The sequence below is a fragment of the Aquarana catesbeiana genome, linkage group LG04 (assembly GCF_042186555.1).
Source record: "Aquarana catesbeiana isolate 2022-GZ linkage group LG04, ASM4218655v1, whole genome shotgun sequence".
In the NCBI taxonomy this organism is placed as follows: Eukaryota; Metazoa; Chordata; class Amphibia; order Anura; family Ranidae; genus Aquarana; species Aquarana catesbeiana.
Genome location: NC_133327.1, coordinates 55,561,888 through 55,582,204, shown reverse-complemented (window position 1 = coordinate 55,582,204; position 20,317 = coordinate 55,561,888). Strand labels below are relative to the sequence as shown.

Here is a 20,317-nt window from a genome sequence, read left to right as displayed (position 1 = left end):
TCTTTATTTCAAATTACATGGTTTTTCATTACTTTAAATTTGTTTGAAGCAAGAGTATTATGGCTATTTATTGCCATTTGGTTTGATAACCTAATGTCCATTGTCCAGAAGTTGTAAATCTTTAAAATAAAATTATTTTTTTGAGAATCGTGAGAGAATCGTGATCTTTACTCCAAGCAAAAGAATCGTGATTCTCATTTTTCCCAGGATCGTGCAGCTCTGCTGTATTTGCACAGGTTTCTGGCATGCATGAATATCCTAAGCGGGAATCCCCCTTGGATTGCCATCCATGCCAAATCTTTGTGCCTGTTGGTGAGTCTCTTTGAAGAAACGTTCCTCCAGACCACTTTGCAAGTGGCTGAAGGGAGGCCTTGAACAGTCTCAAAAATGTCCGATGCTCTAGTCAAATTGTGGATGGTTTTTGGCTTCCACAAGTTGGGCTTAACCCCATGCAGCCCCAGCTCCCTGATAAACTTATAAGTGTCCAAGTAATACCAAGGAGTGTCCCAGTTGTAGGGGATGGAGCTGTCCCATTTGTCCCATCCCAGGGACCTCCAGAGAGGCAGGAGGAAAAAACAGGACATGGAGTTACCGCCAGAGTCCACAGTTCTGTCAACCAAAGTCCTGCGGATGCAGTTACAAGCAAAGAACACCCTCAGTAGTGTGGCGATGTCAGGCACGCCCTTACCGCCCTTGAGAATTTCCTTGAACATGACTGCTCGCTTCACACTGTCCATTTTGGAGCTCCAGATGAAGTGAAACACCGCCCTGGTGATGGCCTTGCAGGTGTTGACCGGGGGAGGGGGGACAGGCCTGGGCGCGAGGTACTGCAACACAGTGAGAATCTCGATGCAGAGTACCAGTGTTTTCCCTTTGATGGTGAGTTCTCTGAGGCTCCAAAGTCCAAACAAGCCCCTGAAGCTTGGCCAAAGTCCTCACAGGTCTGGATGAGTGCGTCGATGGAGCGCCGATCGGCACAGAACACTGTCACGTCGTCCAGGTGCTATTCAGCTTCCAGGAACCTGGTCCGTGGGCAAAGCCCTCGCCCAGGTCACCCCGAAAGTGAATAGCCCTGTGGTCAGAGAAAAAGCAGGGGATCATGGAGAACTTGCGATGCTTGACTGCCCTTGAAGTGAGCACGAAGTCCATCCTGGAACGCACAGATCCGTTGGGACGACACCATGAATAGTTCAGAGAGCCTTTCCCTATGGATCCCACGGCGTCCTGCAAGGAAGCCTCCGAGATCATCTCCTTGAGCAGCCTAGAAGTAGCATCAAGTTTTGCGGATATGCTGGAGCTGCGCCCGTCCTCCTCGAACACCGCCCTGGTGATGGCCTTGCAGGTGTTGACCGGGGGGGGAGGGGGGGGACGACAGGCCTGGGCGAGGTACTGCAACACAGTGAGAATCTCGATGCAGAGTACCAGTGTTTTTGCTTTGATGGTGAGTTCTCTGAGGCTCCAAAGTCCAAACTTTTGTCACATCTTTGCCAGTCTTTCCTCCCAGGACTTCAGGGCTGCGCCCTCAGCTCCAAACCAGGCTTCAAGAATTTTTGATGAAGTCTGCTTTAAAGCTGAAAGGAATGGGTGCAGAAGAAGGCAGGAACCACTTTCCGAAGAGCATGACTTCTGACTTCCCGCAGTTGACCTTTGCCCCTGAAGCTTGGCCAAAGTCCTCACAGGTCTGGACGAGTGCGTCGATGGAGCGCCGATCGGCACAGAACACTGTCACGTCGTCCATGTAGAGCGAGCACTTGACCTCCCGTCTGTCCGGTCCTGGTGCAGTGATCCCTCTGATCTCTGGGTTCCGTCTGATGCTTTTGGCGAAGAGCTATATACAGCAAACAAAAAGCAGAGATGAGAGAGGGCAGCCTTGCCTGACCCCAGACAGAACTGGAAAGGGGTCAGTTTTGCAATCATTAACCAACACCAAACTACAGATTTCATTATACATTGCATCTGCACATAAACTCATGGGAGACACATTCAAAGGCCTTCTCCTGGTCAAGACTGACCAGGGCCTCGTGCACACAGTGGCCATGAATGTACTGGACCATGTCCCAGACAAGCGCGAGGCTGTCCGCAATCCTGCGGCCAGGAATGCCACAAGTCTGATCCGGGTGGTTGATATGTCCGAAGACAGATTTCAGCCTGTTGGCTAAAACTTTGGTGAGGATTTTGTAGTCCACAATCAAGAGAAAGCTCGGATGCCAATTTTTCAATCCGATCTCTCCCCCTTCCGCAGCGATGGAGGCATTCTGCCCTCCACCATCATCTCCTCGTATAGCTTGAGCAGGTCCAGGCCCACAAGATCCCACAGTCCTACATAGAGCTCTACTGGGAGACCATCGCAGCCCGGGGTCCTGCCCCGCCTAAAGAATTTAGTGCAGCTCCTCCAACGCCAAGGGAGCGTTGGTGGCCGATGAACCTGCAGGATCAATTGTGTTAGAGATACCTGACGGGAACCTGTCAGCTGCCTGTGTCTCTGTTGCTTTCGGGGAGTAGAGGTTGGTGTAGTAGTCGCTGACCACTTGCATCACAGCCTCCTTCCCTTTTTGGAGTGTTCCAGTCTCGTCGCGCAGCTCTGACAAGGGTGTGTGTCCTGAGTGAAGTTTCCTAAAAAAGAAAGGATTACATTTCTCACGATTCTCCTCCTTGGCACAGAAGACATGTGCATGGATTCTTCCTCGAAGTGCCCTTTCAGGCTCTTCTTGGTGTCCTCCAGGTCCTCCCTAACATCCCAGTCACAGTGGTGAGGGTCCTGCAGGGACTGCAACTGACATTGAAGTCTCCTGAGTTCCCTCTTCCTGGCACACACTTGCTGGTGTCTCCTTGCCTGAAAGAAGCTGCCCAGCTTAACTTTCACAAACTCCCACCAATCACTTACCCTTTCGAAGAATCTCTTTTCCTCCGTCCAGGTGGCATAGGACTCTCAGAGTTCCCCCATCAATATTCCTTGTTTTCCAGCAGGGTGCTATTCAGCTTCCAGGAACCTGGTCCGTGGGCAAAGCCCTCGCCCAGGTCACCCCGAAAGTGAATAGCCCTGTGGTCAGAGAAAAAGCAGGGGATCATGGAGAACTTGCGATGCTTGACTGCCCTATGCTGGAGCTGCGCCCGTCCTCCTCGATTGGACAGTTAAAGTCACTGCCAATCACTACTGTTCTGCTGGTGAAGAGTTGGGTCCGCAGGGTCTGGAAAAGTTCCAGCCACACATTCTTATCTGGAGGGGCGTACACTTTGAGCTTAATTGGCTCTCCCACCCATAAACCGTGTATGACCAAAACACAGCCACAGACTAGCTCATGGATAGAGTCAACCATGAAGCGCCCACCCCTGACAAGAATGGCTACCCCTATGGATTTACAGTCGCCTCCCCCAGACCAGTAGGAGGGACCAAGGGTTCACTGGGAGGTCAGATGTGACCGCTGGACCCTCTTGGGCTGTTTGGTGGAAGCGGTGGGTTCCTCTGCTGTTGGGCTCTTTGGCTTCCGTTTCTGGCTTCCTGTTGGGCCACTGGTGGGGAAGCCCTCCATGGAGGGGGGGTGACTTCCATTGCCTCAGCTGTCTGTCCTGTGTTCTGGATTAGGGCCAGCTCCACCAGGACATCATCTATCATCTGGTTGAGGGTGGAGTTAGGCACGGTGTCAGCCATGGTCTCCTCTTCCTCCTTTCCCACAGACTCAAGGTCCTCCACTACTGGCTCTGGTCCTAGCTGTCGCGCTGGACCCCGTTGGGCCATTTGTTGGAGGCAGCGGGTTCCTCTGCTGTTAAGCTCTCTGGCTTCCGTTTCCGGATTCCTGTTGGGCAACTGGTGGGGGTGGGGGGCGGGAGAGGACTTACCTGTGGCCTTTCGAAGCTCCTTTGGCTTCTTTTCTGGCGGCTTCCTCCCGGTGCTGGAGGATGGCTTACCCTGGATCAGGGCTCCAGCATAGGTTCAGGTCCTCTGGGGGCAGTGTCTAAAGACATGCTCTGCCAATCCGCAGAGGTTGCAGGCTTTGGACCTCGGACAGTCCTTGGTCTTGTGGCCTTAAACCCTACAGAACCTGCAAACAAGCTCTGTACAATCCTTACCCATATGTCCAGGATGGCCACATCTGTTGCAGTTGTGGGGCATGCCGGGGTAGAAAAGGATTCTTGTGGATGATCCCAGAGAGAAGCATGGCTGCAGGTGCCGAATGTCCCACGAAGGGTCTTTCCTAAGTTTTCAAAGCACAGACCTCTTACCTATCCAGGAGCCGTTGGCATTGAGGATTCGGACCGGGTCCTTTACCACGGTGCAGAACCTCCGGAGGTAGGTGGCTGTGTCCTTTCCTTGGGTATGGGGGTTCCTCATGGCCACCGTCATCCGCTTTTGGTCCCGTGTTATGGGACAGTTCACAACGAACCTACGGAAAGGGGATCCAGGGTCACTGCTCTTCACCATCTCCCAGTATCTTCAGCAGACCTGAAAAGACACAAAAGTTATAAAGAATATACAGTACCTCTTGTGAATGTCTGCACGGAAAGCGTCTCTGCTTTGCTGAACCCCTGCTCCAAGATCATCTTCTTTCTGAAGATCTCCGGGGTCATGTCGGGGACACTTGCGTCCACCTCCTTCAGCTGCAGCATGACCATCTGCTTCATCCAAGGCTCCAGGGTTGGGAGCCCGCCTGCAGGTAGGTATGGCTTGGCTGGTGCGGAATTTTTTTACGATATTACCAAGAGATCCAAAGTCAGATCAGAAATGTTGTACTCTTTCAGAATTTTTTCCAAAACGGCATAGTGCCTTACAAGACAGTAAAGTTTACTTAAAAATAGTTTAAGAAAAAAATGTCTCTTTAATATAAACCCAGCCCCATAGGAAAAAAAAAATCCCACAGAAAACCTTCTTTTAATAACAATAGATTCATATTAAACGAAAGATATTTAATTTTCAAAAATCTGGTTATGTTTACCATACCTTTACCCCCTTTTTCTTTACTTTTACATAACTCTTCTCTTTTTATCTTGTCCATCTTTGAACCCCATAGAAAATGAAAACACAATTTAGTGATTTGTTTCATTATTTTGTCCTCACTGATAAAAATTACAGCAACATAAAGGATAATGGGTATAATTATTTGTTTGATCACCAAGATTTTCCCTTCCAAGGATAAATCCCTCAGATACCAAAAGGTTAGTTTCTTTTTAACTCTTTCCAAGAGAGTTACCCAACTTTTGTGACCATTGTTCTCAATATCAAAAATCATCCACAGTATCTTAATTTCTGATACACTTTTGAGCTTAATTTCTAAGGTACTACACCATTCTCCTATTAATAAAATTTCAGACTTTTTTATATTTAATTTAAATCCAGAGCCAAATGCTTGTTTCTAAAAGGACATTTTTTACTGATACCATGTCTTGACAAAAGCATCATCCATTTAGGCTAGAATTTTTAGCGTTTTTTTTTGTACCTGGCACCCCCACTCCCTTAATAATTTTGTTCCCCCTTCATAGCACAAAGGAGAGGCTCCAGCGCACATAGAGAACTGGCGAAAGGGGACATCCCTGTTTAACTTACAAACCCTATCAAAGGCTTTCTCAAAATCTAAAGATAGTATAGCCTTTTTACTTTTCCTGGTTTTAGTATACCAAATAATATCCCTTATAATTGCTAAATTTGTAGTAATCTTCCTTCCTGGAACAGCACAACTTTGGTACTCCCCCACAACTTTCCCAATAACCTTCCTCATCCTGTTAGCTATGAGTTTAATAAAAATTTTGTAATCTGTGTTTAAAAGAATAATTGGCCTCCAAATCCTCTTTATCTCCCTTTTTGTATAGGAGGGTTACCACCCCTTACTCCATGACCTGGGTGCTTGAAAATTAATCATGGAAGATTTTTTTAGAATTCTTACGCCATACAAAGTTTATGTCCCAAAAAGAAAAAGAAAATTTGATGGGCATACCATCTGTCTCTCTTATTAACCAAACACTTTCTTCTGTTAGGTTAGGTTCTATTTTATTTAGATAATGATTTTTAACCGAAAGATCTATTCTCTTGGGTGAAAACAGATTTTAATAAAAATCTTTGGCATCTAGAATTTCTTCTATCTTATTTGATCCATTTAACTTTTCCATGTAATCTTTTTTCCCTACTATCTTTTTAAAGAAAAAATTTGTACATTTCTCGTCCTGTTCTAATTTTTCTATTTTTGCTTGAAAAATAATAGTTTTGCCCCTCTCCTCTAGTTGATTTTTAATTTTCTTTTTAGTTTCCTCCACTTCTTCTTCTCCCACCAATCCCTCCCTCTGAAGTAGTAACAATGTGTTTAATTTCATATTTAATTCTTTATAAAGGGACCTTTTTATCGTAGCTTTCTCCCTCCCTTTCTTTTTAAAAAAGTCCTTAGTTCTCTCTTTTAATTCCTTCCCCCACTTAAAGAGGAGCTCCACCTTAAACAAAATATTAAAAGCCAGCAGCTACAAATATTGCAGCTGCTGACTTTTAATAAATGGACACTTACCTGTCCCAGGGTCCAGCGATGTCGGCAGCCGAAGCCGATCGATCGCTCGTCTCTCGGCTGCCCCCGCCACCATCCTCGGTCAGGGAATCAGGAAGTGAAGCATTGCGGCTTCACTACCCGGTTCCCTACTGCGCATGCGCGAGTCGCGCTGCGTGTCTACACTGGTCCCCATTGTGTTGTGGGAACTGTGTGTTTCCCACAACACAACGGGGGGGGGGGCATTTGCGGCTAGCTATGCTCAGAAGTGGGTGCAGATACCTGTACCTATACAGGTATCTGCACCCCCCTCCCCCCTGAAAGGTGCCAATTGAGGCACCGGGGGGGGAGGAATCCGATGAGCGGAAGTTCCACTTTAGGGTGGAACTCAGCTTTAACTATACTACAGTTTCCCCTCTCTGTCTTCCATACTTTATATCTTACCCCATATTCTTTTTTAATTTCTGAGTCTTCTAATAATTTTGTATTTAATTTCCAGTTCTGTTGCTTTTTGATGTTGCCTACCTCCACTTCGCCTATAAAACTTTTTATTTTATGATCTGAAAAAGTGTTTAAATAAGTTTTAAATTCTTTATATTTTATTTTATCAGATATAAAAAAAAATAGTCAATTCTGGAACTGTTTTATATCAAACAAGGTTTTATTATTTTCCTTGTCAAAAGTTCATACATAGTATGACATACATTGAGGATACATCACATATCCTACAGGTATTTATAATATCCATGGTCATAAACTATATTGCCATGTTGTGTTCATGTGGGAACATAAGAATGTGCTCAAGGGGATGACCGTGTGGTCTGCTTCTGTTACCCATGAAATGAGAGGTCTGCAGTGTGATGACAACCTGGACAAAGAGTCCTAAGTAAAGTTATGAGCAGGTGTCAGAATCTTGTAACCAACGGTCCCATATTTTATTGTATTTAGCAGGACATCCTCTGTTGACATATAGAAATTTTTTATATGGTAGAGTGTTATTTACTTCCACCTTCCACTCTGCAAGTCCTGGGGGTTGAGGCCTCATCCAATTTCTACCTATCACCTTCCATGCTGAGAACAGCGTCTCATGTAGGAATGCCTTTGTGTACTTATCTGTTGTGTCAGGGAATAGCCCGAGTAGGCATTGTTTAGGGTCCAATGCAACCGGAGAGCCCATGTTGTCATGAAGGAAAGTCACAACCTGTGTCCAAAGACCCTGTATTTTGGGGCATGACCATAGTAAATGAATGAATGTGCCCACCTCTTTTCCACACATCTGGCAAAGGGTAGATTGGGTGTTTTTGTATCTAGTTATTCTAATGGGGGTGCGGTATGCCTGGTGGATTATGTAAATTTGAGTTAGTCTATCTGAGAGTTTAGGCGAGGCTGCCTTGCAGGACTCCAGGGACTCCTCCCATTCCTTGTCCTCTAAGGGACCTATTGTTCTCTCCCAGTGGGATTTAAGGCCATATGCTCATTTTGTGGATACCGGGGTAGCTAGCATATTATAAAAGGCCAATGTTAGTTTTTGAGGATCTGTATTTTTTACTATTGCCATAATGACATTGGGAGTAGGCTGGGGGGTATTGGAAATTGAGTTTGAACACCATGTTTAACTTGCAAGAATCTGAAAAGCATGTGGTTAGGGGGTGTGAATTCTTCTTGGAGTGTGGTGGAGGTTTTAAGGGTTCCATTCGTGGTCAGTTGATAAAAATGAATATATAATGATGCCATACCTGGACCAAAGGTCCACATCAGGTAATTGTGAGAATTCCGGAGGTTTTTGTTGTGCCACAGTGGGGTATAGTCATTGTATTGGAGGATCCCCAATTTAGATGAGGCTTTATCCTATATGCGTCTATAGTGGTATAGTAGAGTTTTCTTATCGCTTCCTGATATACCAGTTACATTTATCTTGATCCTTACTCTATATTTTCCAGGCATCTATAAGTTTTATATCTTCCACTAATTTTTTTAAGTTGATAGCAGAGTAATCTGTTTTAAGGCCATGAGCTTTCTTTTCCCTCTTTTCACCTGGCCAAATGCAATTAAAGTCACCTCCAAGAATTAGAGGTTTTTCCCCTAAAAGAAAAAAAACTTTAAATTTTCAAAATTCTCCCTTCTTAATTTTTCATCCGCAGCCACATAGATATTTATACACCTAAATAAGAAACCAAAATATTCCAGCTCAACCAACAGAATTCTACCTGGAGTGATCTCTGTTATACTCTTCACAGAGATATCTCTATTTTTAATAAAAAACCCAATTCCAGTGCATTTGTTGTCATTGGAACCAAACCAAATTGATTCTCCTTTCCATTCTTTCTTTAACCAAGAATACCTTAATTCAAAATCAATACCGCACTCCTGTAAAAAATTATGTCAAAATGGGGGTTTTCAATAAAAGCTAGCTCCCGTAACCTTATTTTTAAAGCCCTTAACATTTAGGGAAGCAACCTTAATTTGCATATTCATTTTTTATTCAAGAAAAAGAGACCATTGAACCTTTTTTCATGAGGTGCGTCTCAGAGGTGCAGGTGATTCCACACTATCTTCGATCAATACCTCATTTTCTCCAGTTGACCGAGGTGTCAATGATGGACCCGCCTTTTGGACACACTGTAGCTCTGTATCCCCTGGAGTTGCCCCTGAGGTTTCTTGAACTTATAATACCTGAAAGATATTTTGCGATTCAAGACTAAAGACTTTTGGCAATCACATCCAGGCTGTCCATTTCGTTTTTCAGATTCTGGCATGTCCATTTGATTTCACCTATCTTGTTTTTTTTTTTTCAAATTCCGGGTCAGGGACCCACTTTTTTCCTTCCTTCCTGTACCCGTTTTTTCCAACATCTGTACCACTTCCTTGGGTGTGTTTACTCTCACATCTACAAAGGGAGTGGAATTTTCTTTCCAATGCACCCCTTTCCTTCTCTTTTTCAGGTGTTGTGGTACTTTCCTTACTAGTTTTTGTGTTTGCACTGTTTCCTAGTTCTTGGGTTTTGGCCCCTCCTTGTCCTTTGTTTGGACACCATCTTTTATCATGTGTCTCCACAAATTTCACACCTTTTCCTTTTTTTACAGGTGAAGGCCGTGTGCCCAAAATCCCTGCTGATCTTACAATAGTCTGGCATACCATTGTAGAACAGGAAACCCCTGTTCTTCCCGATAGCGACCAGAGGGGGTGGCCTCATGCAACCACCATAGGCACACAAATTCCTCCTAAAGGTAACAAGAAATTTACGTTTCCCATTCCATATACCAAATTCATTATGTACAGGCCCAACATATGACACAGTCTCACAAAAGAATTTTAAATAGCTTGCAATATCTTCTGCAGACATGTGGGTTATACATGTGCACGACTATTTGCCGTTTAAACTGGCCAAACAGGGACTGGACTTGAATCCCTTCCAGGCTTTCCACCACTTCTGGCAGATGGCACTTGACGTAGATCGGAGTCAGCCATCATAAAGGACGTGTAGAGATCCAAAAGGCTATGAGATAAGAAGGATCCTTCCGTCCCAAAACTAATATGAAACTAGCAGAAATTTCCTCCGTCCAATCAGCGAAATACAGAAACTAATACGAAATGAGCAGGAGATCCTTCCTTCCAAAAACGAACACGAAATGAGCAGAAGTTTCCTCCGTCCAATCCAGCGAAATCCAAAGGTCCAATATGTAAATCCCAGCGTTGAGATGGATCCCAAGCTGTCGATCGTTGCTCATAAAACTTCTGGCAACACTGAGCCTAATAGCAGCAAGAACCTGACCAATTAAGGAACAGGTTAACAAGGCCAAGCCCAGTTGGTGCCTTCCGTTTACCTCTTGGTTCAGATCCTAAGATCTTAGCAAAAAGGCAGAGAAGCGATAACCCAATTATTCTCTTTTCTGAGCGAGCAGCGGACTGGGCAAAATGAAGAGCTCGCTGAGAGTTGCCTGTCTGCCCTTCCCCCACGTCTAGACTGTCCGGAGCCGCTAATACACAATTTTTCACACCTACCCGGGCTTGTGGCCCAATCCCTACCTGCTGGCCTCAATACACCTTTCTAACACCTCCTCCACACCTGAAGCCCATTCTGACAATTAGGCAGCCCTGAGCACTAATTGCAGAGATCCAGGTGTTCCTCGTTGATGCTCAATGAGGGAAATCATTTGTATGGGCCTGCCTCCTGGTAACATGGACGAAGACCAGAGCAGCAGACCCACTGGAGGGAGACACGGGCTATAGAATGAATTCCTCGACTGACTTTTTTTTTTTTTTTCTAGCTGCAGCAAGGGACAGAAACGGAGCAAAGTCAGCCCTATTCAAATGGCCTTTCTAAACTAACACTGGCAGTAAAGGCTTCGTTTTGGGCCTTAGGAGAAAGATAGATAGAACACTAGCTGTCTTGTCGAAATGTGTCTACTTACCGAGTTGCTGACTTAATAGGTTTGGCTTCTTGCAACTGCCACTTTACCTGCTGCTTCCTGAGCAAAAAAATATGGAGCGAGGAGGGAGGGAGAAAGAAAAACTGACACCAAGCAAAAACACCAATACACACAGGGGTTAAATGCAAGTTTATTGCAAGAATTAACAGATTGTGAGCAAAAACAACATTCAGCAAGCAAAAGGATGATTTTTTTTTTAAAATTCATTCTGTTTTTGGAAACTGCACAAGGGAGGGGTGCACCAGTCCTGGAGGTACTGAAATACCAGGTCGATGTGTGGAGTGGACAGAGCAAGCTCTTCTTCCATCTCCCTGTTCTAAAAATTCATTTAATATATGTTCCCCAGATAGGGGACGTATCAGATATTAAACTGATAAGAACAGATTTTTTTTTTTTTTACTATTCAGAACAAGATTTTCAGTATTTGCAACATTACTGTCGTGGTACATACCATCAGTACAATCTCTTCATCATAATAGTACTTTCATACAAAAACATAAAACAATACAAAAAACAAACTTCCATCCTATCCTAACTCCCTAAACTATAAACCCTACACTCATTAACGTACTAAGGCAAACAAAACAATAACTCCTACTCTCACTTACCTTTTGAAATCATAAATTAAGGGTAAGAGACGCAACCACCTCCCAAAACTAAAATTCACAGATTTTATACACAATTACAACCTAAAACCCTATTTCCCTATAACAATCAAAAACTCCACTTATTCATCTTACAATCCCATCAGTGGCGGCCCATCCATAGGGGGCGCATGGGCACTGCCCCCCTTCCAGGCAGTAACAAAAAAAAAAAGTGTAAAAAAAAAAATATTTTTAATACTGGCCCTTTAAAAAAAAATAAATACAAAAAAAGGTCCTTAAGTGCGGACACAGTGCGACGCCGGACACAGTGCACTTATGGGAAGCGCTACGTCTATGCAATCACAAGACTGCAGACGCTACGCTTCATTTGCGGGCGTTTATCCCGCCTTGCGGCACTTTCCGAAGCGCCGAGTAGCTTCCGCCCGGCGCTCATAGTATCTATTACTACGGCCAGGTAGGTTGATTGACATCTCGGTTAGATGTCACTTCCTGTTTTCTCTCTCCCATTGCGCCCAGGACAGAAAAAACAAGAAGTATGAGAGGAGCGGACTCCTCTATCGCCACTGTGGAAGGAGACACCGCAGGAGAGGACAACACACAGCAAGGTAAGTACTGTTGTGCTCCCGTGGAGAATTGGGGGTTCGATGTGGCACAGGCAAGGCTGCATTTTGTGTGACACAGGCTGCATTTTATGGGACACAGGCTGCATGTAAGGACAGACTCCGCTGGGGACACCTGATGGCATCTGGTGGCAGGCGACGTGGCTAGTGACACGCTCAGGGCTCCCACTGATTCTGCATTATGGTAAGTTGAATGATTTCATTTTATATTACAATGTAATAGTAGAAATAATGCGTGTCAATCATCCGGACACCATAACAACCATGGTGCTGGGATGATTGAAGTGCTAACACCAGGTGTTTGGAATATCTTTACCTGCTAATTGTTAAACTTCCTAGAATACACATTTTTATTGTTGTGTAGGATCTGGGCCTGCTGTCCCTCCCTCTCTCTCCCTCCATCCCTTGTTCATCTCAGACGCTAACCACACCACCTTAGAGCCACGCCCACTATTTCACTGACACCACGCCCATTTTCACCAAGTGGAAAGGGTCAAAAAGGAAGGGCGGGGTCTGGTGCCCCCATCCTAAAACTTTATGAGCCGCCACTGAATCCCATTTGTCTATTACTTCCACACCTACCCTATCCATAAAAACCTCAACCCACTCCTATATTCACAAAATCACTCCAACTTCTTCTTTTCCATATCCTTAGACTTCTGTCATCCCCCAACCTCTTGACATCATACAAAAAGGCAGTATGTAACTTCACTAAAATCATTTTACAGCACCACCTTACCTCCATCTCTTCCTTTCTCACCACCAATTGATTCCGCATATCCCACAAAACCTCTTTTAATACAAAACAAAAAAATCCACCCCAAGCACTTACCCTCCACCTTCCCCAAACCGATACTTGTTAGATAATGCTCATAAGTCAATTTACACTTACATATTTTATCCAAAAACTCGTCAAAACATAATCTTAATTTTTTGCATAATCACATCCCCAGAGTACATGTTTCACGTCCTCATTCCCACCACATCCTTCTCTTGGGCATCTCGCCGTTCGAATTAGGTCACGTCCCTTCAAGAATCCCTTTGTTAGCAAACCCTCATGTAATGCCAACCATGTAACGTCCCACTGTCTATTAGACACGCCTTCAATTTCCACAGCACTCCAAACTCTGGCAGCCTCAAAAGATCTAAGCCCTCTAATATTACATACAATCGTTTGTTTAAAAATTTCCTTCTTCACTTAGCCCTTGCAACATCCTTCCAGTCCCAAAACCTCCAGACCATATATTTCTCGTATCTTATCCAATTTTTTGTAGTGCACTGGTATTAAAAAGGACATTTGAACGTATTTGTAAATATGACCCCCACTCAAAGGGGCTTGTGTCAATGTTGTATAGTCACCTGAATGCTTTGCCTGATACAAAAACACCCTCCTATGTGAAAAAATGGGAGAATGATCTTGGTTTTCACATGGACTCATCCAAATGGGATAAAGTCTGGGCCAATACCAAAATATCTTCTCATAATGTAGTAGCCTTAGAGGCGAACTATAAAGTACTTATGCATTGGTATCTGGTCCCTGTTAGGATCGCAAAATATGTTCCACAATACTCTCCACTTTGCTTTCGCGGCTGTGGTGATCTAGGAACGCATTTTCATATCTTTTGGGATTGCCATATAGCAAAAAATTATTGGAAAGAAATATTCCTAATACTCTCTAAATTATTCAAGAAAACTCTCATCCCAGATCCGACAATTGCGCTTCTAAATTTAAAGCCTACCCAAATCTCCTATACACAATTTAAACTCCTTCTACAAATTACCACAGCCGCAAAGCAGACCATCGCCAGTTCTCATCACTAATGCTTTCTAAAACTACGAATAGAATACATCAGGCCATGATCCTCTCGAAAACAGATGCCATATGCAACAATAACATACCTAAATTTGAGAAAATTTGGAGTCCTTGGGTGACCCACTTTCTTTCTCCTAATTTTGACACTTCTTTACTAAGACCTTGGTAACTATATAACTTTGTTTTGAATAACTGATAAAAAGATACTATGCATATATTGTTGCTAAGAAATCCCCGGAAACCTCTACTAATCCAGACTTCTTTTCTTCTTCTTCTTCTTCTTCTTCTTCTTCTTATCTTTACTTTCCCTTAATTCTTTTCTCCTTATTCTATCCTGTCTTCTCCTATTTATTTTTACATAAGGAAATGGTAGCGAAACACTCACTTTTACAATGTTCAATTATAATACAATAATTATAATAATATAATAATGTCTAATAATAACTGAATTTCATAGTAATTTCTACTATGTACTATTTAGTATTTCTTTATTACATATTACTCAAAGTTAAAAGTTTAACAACTTTTTCATTTTTTTGTTGCTCTTGATTATATAATTGTTAAAATTGATTGTAACACCTTAGTCTTTCTAAAACATATAGCTTATTTAAGTCTTTCATTGCTTGTAACTACAAGAAATACTAAGATCTGATATGTAAATTCAACTAATGCTACCATTTAATGTAATCAATATTTTGTTAATTGTATCAATGTTTATATTTTCAAAATCAATAAACAAATTTGACGAAGAAAAGGACACTGGTTTTCCAAGTTCAACCAGCCACCCATATATTGCATTATATCCGCTGTTCTACCATCAACCATTACAGTCCTAAAGGCCACCAACCAGAAGTGCATATCTACGAACTTCACCAGGTCTGGAAACCCCAAACCACCCAAACTACATGCTCTCCTCACCATTTCACGTGCAATACGTTCCATCCTGGAACCCCAGAGGAAAACAAAAAGGGCCTTGTTTATTTTAATCGCCTATACCTTCCCCATAGGCATCACAACTGCAGTATACAAAATTAAAGGTAGTATCACAGCTTTTAAGATTAAAAGCTTTCCTTTCAGGGATAAATCCCTCATTGTACAAAACTCTAACTTCTTTTTGATTTTTGTATGCAGCATTTCATAACTTTATTTTCCCATTATAGTTTTGTCAAAGGTAACAACTAAGATTTTAACCTCAGGTTTAAACTGCAATTTCTCATTCCTTATCTGTACATCAGTCCCCAAACTACACAAACAACTTTTATCCCAGTTTACTCTCATTTTTGATGTCATGCAATAAATTTCTCACACGATTCACCTCCCTTTGCGATGATGCAACCACCACAACATCATCCATATATGCCATGGACTTTACCACCATACCACCTCCACCTGGGATAACAAAAACCTCTGCACACCTTATCCCTCTGTAGGCTCTTCAATAATGGTTTGATGACACAGATGAATGCCAGGGGTGACAAAGGACAGCCCTGCCTTACACCTGATTTGATTTTGAAAGCATCACTCAAATTTTCATTAACCAAGACTCGACTTTGGATATCCACAAAATCCTTTAATCACCTCCAACAAACTCTCCGGAATCCCCAATCTGGCCATCACCTGTATCATAAAGGCATGCGACACTCTGTCATAAGCCTTTTCCAGGTTGAGTGACTCCACAACCAAAAGCCTCTTATTTTTATTGGCATATTTGATCATGTCCCTCAGCAGAATCAGATTGTCTGACAGTCTTCTACCCGGTATCGCACAGGTCTGCCAAGGTCCGATCACTTTACCTAGTACCATCCTTAACCTATTTGCCACAACTTTAGCCACAGCTTTATAGTCTACATTAAGAAGCGTAAATAATAAAAACACTGCGCTATCAACAAAATGTGTAGAAAATGCAAGAAAAGGGAGCAGCTACATACAGTGTGACAACAACAAAAAAGATACCATATAAGAAATGTAGCGCATAAATGTCAACTGGGAAAACCCACACCGGGTATTTCTAAAGTGATATCGCCATCAGTGTAATAAATAACTCGTGAGTCTCTCAACATACAATGGATAAAGTCAATCAGGTGAACATTGTATAGTTGGAAAATGTCCCGCTGGTTGCAGATGGATAGGTATGAACAAAAGCAGCTGATGTTCAAAACATAGGCTGATGATTGCATCCCAAAGGAAAACCCATCAATCGGCTGTAAAAATCTTGATAACAGTAGTGTGTAGAAAACTCTTACCAGATATACTGGACTCCCTTGTCAGCGACAGGGAATCACTTAGGCAGGGTACCCCTCAGGGCGTTGGAGAGGATGTCCCGACTCTCAGAACCCTCCAGGTCAGACTCAGCGTGGATCTCCAGGTGCCCCCTGTAGGTCCTCACGATGGATAGCCCGGATATGGATCAGAGGAAACAAGACATCTCCCATACAGCTGTAGTAAGGGCTGGGTTCTCATTCGGATAGTATGTGGAGAAAAGAATAAAAAGCCTCCACATAGTGTAGATGAAAAAACTTTCGTTTTTTTATTGCTAAAAAAGCCTGATTACAGTAAAAAATATGATCACCAATAAAAACAGAATAGGCAACTAAGAGGATGCTAAAGGTGCCCGATGCGTTTCGACCCATAGGTCTTCTACTGGGGCATGAAACATCCACTCAGAGTTGCCTTATATTTATAAATAAAAAGATAAGTATAGACCAATTACATCACATGACAATCTGACATTTTCATTGGTTAAAAGAGGTCACCTACTCACACCTGGCTGGACATGATTAAAAACTGCTCATCCCATTTCTATTGGCTGTGCACCGTCAGGAGGCTCAGTATTACCTAACAGACATCAAACTGAACCAATCATCACAATCAATGTGTTACACTGACAGGACACAGCCATACATGATAAATGGATTGTGGCCGGGAAAGTAACGCTGGGACCCTCATTGCTGACACTTCTCAAGTGGCTTGATACAGCAGAGAAGCCCAAAGCCAATCAGGACTGACGTGTTGTTAGACGGGCGGATCTGACGGCCAATAAGCAGAAAGGCCGGAAGCCTCGTCAGAACCGCCGTCCCTCCACGTGTCAAACAAAGGGAAATGACGGGTACAGCTGCGTGCCTGACGTCTATCCCTCGTCACATGATCTCAGTATGGAAACACTGTGCAGACAGATTAGGTGGAGACCTGCGCAAAAGCGGCCGCCCCTGATGTCACATCCGGCACCCGCCCCATGTCTCTACGGCGGTCCGGATGTGCCAAAAGAGGAAGGTCACCTAACACTCCGAATGATGGAGAGCATTGACTAGTGCATGCGGACTTAAAACAAGCATTGGGGCCACCAGACCCAGACCGGAAGTCAAGATGCCGGGAGGGGTCGTGTGACTCCAACTAACTGCTCTACATTTATATGAAACCTAAGGGGCCCAACTTGTGAACTGGAGTCCGTCGAAAACAGGCAGACTGACTCCCAGAAACACACAGTACATTTACAGGACATAAAAATACTGCGAGATTCATATTAAAAAACGCATATAATATAATAGTGCTATATATAAACTTAAATGGGCCAAGAGTGAAGACACATTGTTATACTCTCAGAAATGACTTACTATAATGTGTGTATAGCCTAAATAATAATAGGTACAGAAACAAATCAACTAAATTAAAATTGTGTGAAATGAAAAGAAAAGCAGTGTAAGCGCGGGCATGGAATCCCAAAGGAGAATCACTCTCCATGGAACTCCATGTGAGCGCTCACACCCGTGGTGTTATGACATAAATATAAATATAAAAGAAGTGAAACTTATACCCCTAAAAAATCAGTGTATACATGTTGGTTAAGACATACATATGTCTAAATGATAAAAAATAAAGTGGTAGAATATATTGACGAATCAAGCAATATTCAGGATCGATTGATGAACGAGTTGAGGTCCCACTTCACGTTCAACCCAAATGGGAAGTAGGACCTCAACTCGTAAATCCAGTATGTCTTGAGGCGTGAAATGCCTCGTAGACGTGACTCCCCCCTGCAGTGCGGGACAAACCTAATTAATAATTTGGAACAGGGTTCCAGTAGGGTCCTTATTGTGGCACTCCAAATAATGGCGTGGTACTGTATGTTTGTCCCTACCCTTCTTAATCGCAGCCACGTGTTCACACGAACAGAAAAAGTTCTGATCGTGCGACCGACATACTGCCTGTGGCAGGGACAAGTTAGCAGATAAACAATGTACTGTGAGGAACATGTGGTGAAATGCTTCATTTGATATATACGAGACGTGACCGTAGACTGAAAGGTGTCACTCTTACGCCTTCCTTCAAAATTATGAAGGCACACCTTGCACTTAAGGCAAGGGAAATAACCCTTGCATGCCTGAAAAAAGGAAAACTTTTTGGGAATCTATTATATTTGGGGCTATTTGCCCCTGGATGGATTGAGCCCCCCTAAAAACCACAGCAGCTTGTTCCGGTAGGACAGAACCCAACAATCCATCATTCCAGAGTATTTTCCAATGTTTTTTTCCAATGGCTTTAATCTGTTTGGATTGAGTGGAATGGGTGGTAAAAAAAGACCATTTCACTTTGGATTCAGTGTTAGTTTTGGGACGTTCAACCAAAGTGGAATTCCTATCCGTGAGTAATGCTCTGTTGATTTCCCCATCCAGATGGTCAGGGTCATAACCTTTATCAAGGAACCTACTTCTAAGGACGTGGGACTGTGATAAAAAATCAGCAGTCCTGGTACAGTTATGCCGTAGTCTTAAAAACTGGCTATGGGGCACTGACCTGAGCCATTGTTCTTGATGACAGCTGTCGACCGGAATGTACCCATTCCGGTTGGTAGGTTTGAAATAAGTACGGAACTCAAGATGTTGAACAACAAAAATTTCGAAATCCAAACAATGCACCCTGGTTGTACTGGCCTCATAACTCAACGATATCCCCCTATTATTGGCGTTGAGAAAATTCATGAAACCATCAAGGGATGCTCGATCGCCATCCCAAAGGAGGAGGATGTCGTCTATGTGCCTGGCCCAGAGAACAAGTTCAGGTCTCCGGGCGGCATAGACGACATCCTCCTCCCACTGCGCCATGAAGAGGTTAGCGAGGCTGGGGGCAAATTTAGCCCCCATAGCCACGCCCCTCTTCTGCAGGAAAAACTGGTCCTGAAACCAGAAATAGTTATGCTTGGTAGCAAATTTTAACAATTGCATGATAAATTTGCATTGTAATGAGGGAAGTCTCCTATCTCTGGAAAGGTGGTTCTCCACCGCCTCAAAACCTAAATCATGTGGTATGCATGTATATAATGCTGCCACATCAGCTGTAACTAAAAACATTCCCTATTTCATTTGGACAGGCTCCAACAACTTTATGGTATCTCTTGTATCTTTTAAATACGAGGGGGTAGCGCGGACCAAAGGTTGTAGATAAAAATCCACGTATTTCCCGATCCTCGCCATGACCGAATTGATTCCGCTGACAATGGGTCGGCCCGGGGGATTGATGGGGTCCTTATGGACTTTGGGAAGATAGTATATGGTGGGAATACGTGGAACCTGAGGGACTAAAAAGCCTTTTTCTTTTTTATTCAAAATCCCTAACGAGAAACCTTCATCAATCAGTTCTACCAAGGCCTTTTTAAAAGTAGGTGTGGGATCTTTAGGAATAAGGTTGTAGGTATCAGAGTCGTTGAGAATCCTGTTCGTTTCTTTAAGATAGTCTCCCTTTTCTAAAACGACAATGCCTCCACCTTTATCCACGGGGCGGATAATAAGGTTCTTATTTTCACATAGTGATTTGAGGCCTATCGTGATGTCAGATTTGACATACGTACGTTTCTTACGTGCTGTTAATTTATCCAAGTCATCTAAGACCAAACTCTTGAAAACCTGGATAGAAGGTGCTACAGTGCCTGGAGGATTAAATAAGGATGGATTTGACAGTCCCGAATGGACCACATGGGGATCTGTGGGAACTCTGTTGGTAGGAAAGGGGATTAAATTATTAGAAGGCAACTGGGAACGAATGGTTCCTGCCACAATAGCCTGATGGGTAGGAGGGGGGATAGGCTTAGTCAGGAAATGTCTCTGGATACCAAGCTTATGCATAAATTTAAGCGCATCAATAAATGTTGAAAACTGGAGTTAGACTTACCGGTAACTCCTTTTCCAGTGGTCTTCCAGGACAGCCCTTGAGAGATGGAGTCCCTCCCATCGACCCAGGAAACACATTGCCAAACAGTTCAAAAGGCGGTCCCTCAGGTCCCTGGTCAGTCATTCACCAAGAACCGAAGGATGGAACTGTAAAAACATAACCATAACAGGTTATGTTAGTAAATTCCATGTTAGTACATTAACATAAATAAAAAAGGGTGGGATCG

General features: G+C 43.4%; 1 non-coding gene and 1 pseudogene across 1 annotated transcript; both read right to left on the bottom strand.

Annotated features, from left to right (window-relative positions):
• Positions 1-3,705: 3,705 nt before the first annotated feature.
• Positions 3,706-18,766, bottom strand: LOC141141155 (uncharacterized; annotated as a pseudogene).
• Positions 11,123-11,308, bottom strand: LOC141141852 (U2 spliceosomal RNA). Its single transcript, XR_012244262.1, has one exon. It is a non-coding gene; the product is annotated as a U2 spliceosomal RNA (small nuclear RNA).
• Positions 18,767-20,317: the final 1,551 nt, after the last annotated feature.